Source organism: Pyrus communis, chromosome 7, assembly GCF_963583255.1.
Source record: "Pyrus communis chromosome 7, drPyrComm1.1, whole genome shotgun sequence".
In the NCBI taxonomy this organism is placed as follows: Eukaryota; Viridiplantae; Streptophyta; class Magnoliopsida; order Rosales; family Rosaceae; genus Pyrus; species Pyrus communis.
This window is the reverse complement of record NC_084809.1, coordinates 21,598,243-21,601,935: the sequence shown is the minus strand read 5'-3', so window position 1 is coordinate 21,601,935 and position 3,693 is coordinate 21,598,243.

Below are 3,693 nucleotides of genomic sequence, written 5' to 3'. Positions count from 1 at the left end.
CAATCGTACTCACTACCATCACTAACATCAACATGTACTCACCTGAAGCTTACCTGGGTGTCCTGCGTCCACCTTTGCACTTGAAAGCATTCCCAATAATTATATGCAAGTAGTATACATATGGATATACCATGATGCAATCTAACACTCAACCATGTTGTAGCATTTTCAATTATAAACTATACAGTATGAAATGTACAATCAATAACGCTCTACTCCCGAACTACTTATTTTCAGGGATAACTATCCATGATAACCCAATTAACACTAATTAACTAACTAATTCTCAAAACTAAAACTTGTCTTTATCAATTTCCTTCGGATTACTCAATTTCCCAAATAAGGCTTTTGTCTCAAATATTTTATGGCTGCATCTAACGTCTCGTTAGACTGCCTACGTACCCTAGACAGGGATCAAGCCATTCGTAGTTCATATAGGTACTTCAAGCATTCACAATAATTATACGAAGGTAATATGCCTAATCAATTTAAAAGTGTCGATAGAATTCTCAACAATATGTACGATAAAAAGGAAAAGATCCACTCACCTGGAGTCCACGCTATGATTTTCTAGCGCACGCATCGAGGCGTCCTGAATGATTGGTCCCTATGACCAATTATCAAATCACATCTCAGAACTCTTATCCGAAGAATACGTAATTCACATAAAATACAACCTCAACGGCATTATAAAATAGTTTGAGACCCATTGACCACAAGTCAACCATCGATCAAAGATCGACGGTAGGGTTTACAACCCTGTATAACTTGACCCGGAAGATCCGCATATCAGATTTCCAATCCGCAACTCCCAACGATCCACAATATGTTTCCAGAATAACATATTAAAATTTCATTACGATCCAACGGTCAGATCTCCGCCAATTGCCTAAAACAAGTGGTCGTGAACATTTATTTTACTAACTTACGAATCCAATTCAGGAAGATCCGTAAGTCGGATTCCCGATCCATAAATTCCTATGATCTTTAAATATTACGTATTATAATGTATCCAATTTTGGTGACGATCCAACGGTCGGATCATCGATTCACATTTTTATCAAGTAACGTATCGTAACGAATTTATGTTCCAACTATCAACCTACGTCATTCAAATGACAAAACTGAATTCAAGACATTTGACATAGCCTAAAAATAGCATTGGCGGCCCACTGGCCACGTGATGCGAGATTTATACGCGCACAAATTAAACCCTCTTTTTGACAATTGTAATATAAGTATAAGTAGGGATCGTTCTGGACCGGGGATTAGGAGGGATTGTTAATCACTTGGATTTGACTCAAAAACGTAAAAACACAATATAAAACACTATACTAGACTCAAAGAATGCAAAACTAAACTTTAAAACAATAAGACAAACCAAAGACTCAAAATGCTTTAAAAACACAAACTAAAATGATTTCTAACTAAATTGAACAATAAAGTAAAGGGGGATTGAGTTTTGGACGAATTTGAAAACAAAACAAAAACTTGGAAACAAAACAGATTGTAAAACGAAGAATGATGAGAAACTAGTTAGAGGGTTCCTTATCCACACATGAACATAAGCATATAATTTGACTCCCAGTTATGACTTCAACAAACGATGAATGACAATACTCCAAGTTAATTAGGTCCACTTAAATTAACTTTCAGATTTCCCTAGATTCATTGGATTGAATGGGATACGCATTACAACCAAATTATTCCTAATCAAAGTCCCTAACATGGAATACGCATGATAGAGACATTCAACAAAGATCATTAAGTTCAACGGAAATCATAAACATCGACTAGGCATTCATAACTATGGAATACGCATGTTAATCCAGCCTAGGGTTTACTAAACACAATCGTGACTAGCGATTTTTACTACTCATGAATATAAGTTCATAACGATTAGGTGAAATTCCCTTATATCCTAGCATCAAGTTTAGGCATGCAAATTAAGTGTCGACCCTCAACCCACATACATAAACAAGCTCTTAATCAAAACAGAAAAGTAACCCACATCTAAAGTTCATGAATTCATAACTGGAGTAAATCAAATCATAACCAACATATGTCCATGGCTTCAAATTCGCCTCTAACTAAAAAGAAATTAGTTCCACATGTTTAACATAATTGAATAACAAGTTAAATTAAACATGAAAACAGAAACAAGAAAAGAAAGAACAAATTGATGGAATTGAATGGATGGAAAGTTAGCTACGGGGTTCATCTCCACATATGTTATACTTGCAAAATAAAATGATTTCCAATTGCATTTCAATAAACCATTAATTCTCAACACCCCAAGTTAACCGTGAATTGCACTAATTAACCCTCAGATTTTCCTAACGTTATTGAATTGGATGATTGCATACGACAACCCAAAACATTCCCCACAAGTTCCCTATATGAACTGCATAATAGAGATACAAGCAATAATCATTACGTTCTTTGAAAACCATAAACATTGACGAAGCATTCGTTACTATGAACTGCATGAAACTCTTGCCAAGAATTCATTTAACGCGATTGTTTATAAGCAACCTCCACTACTTGTGAATATAAGTTTGTAACGATTAGGTGAAACTCACTTATATTCTAGCGTCATATTCATGCATGAAAATTAAGCGCGCATTCTCAATAATCATACATAAATAAGTTATCTATCAAATAGTTAAACAAATTGAATTCACAATTTATGAAACGCAATTAGAAGTAATCAAATTAAAATGCAAGCATAAACATATATTTCGAATCCCCCCCTAGCCAAAGGGGGGTTTAGTTCCTCATGATTACAAAACAAAGAGAATTGAAATTAAACATTGAAATCAAAGAAACACCTAAACATTCCAACAACTCAAACTTGAATTGTATGAACGTTTAGGCCCTCTTATCTTCCTCTTCGTTGTAGCACAAGGTCTAAGGATAGTTTGATGGTGTGAATGGTTTGGGGAGTGGTGAAAATGGAAGGAGGAGGCCACGGCAATGGGATGATTTCTGGTGGTGTTTGGATTGGTATGGAGGGCACGGCAAGGGTGGTTTGATGGTCTACATTCTGAATATGGAAGAGTTAATGAGAATGAATGCAATGGATGCTTATTTATAGGTGAAATGGGGGGAACATGACAGCTAGGAGGGAATGTGGCTGCATATTTGAATGATTAAAGGATGCATGTGGGTTGGAAATGCATGTGCAATGAATATGTGGCTGCATGTGCAAGGGGACAATCTGGAAATGAAGGTGAATGTGCACGGCAATGGCTTCTTTGGTGCTGAAAATGCATGTGAAAGCATGTGTTGGCTGAATTAAAGAATGTGAGGGAATGATGAAAGGGGAAACATGACAGCTAGGTTGGATTAATTAAAGGGAGTGCATGTGGCTTGGTTGGAATGATTGGAATGCAATCTGAAATAGGAGATGGAATGGGATGCACGGCAATGATGGTGTTTTGTGTGAATGATGGCAGATTGTGTTTGCATGTGAATTAGGTTGTGAAATGATGAAGGAAATGCATGTGCACGGCAAGGGGAGTGCATGTGCTGATTTATGAAGATGCATGTGCAATGAAGTGGAATGGATGTAGCTGCAAGGTTTTGTGTTAGGTGATGGGTGCATGTTAAGTGATAAGTGATAAGTGGTGATGATAAGTAATGATATGTGGGAGTGTGGCTGAAATGAAGGAGTGAAATGTTGGAATGTTA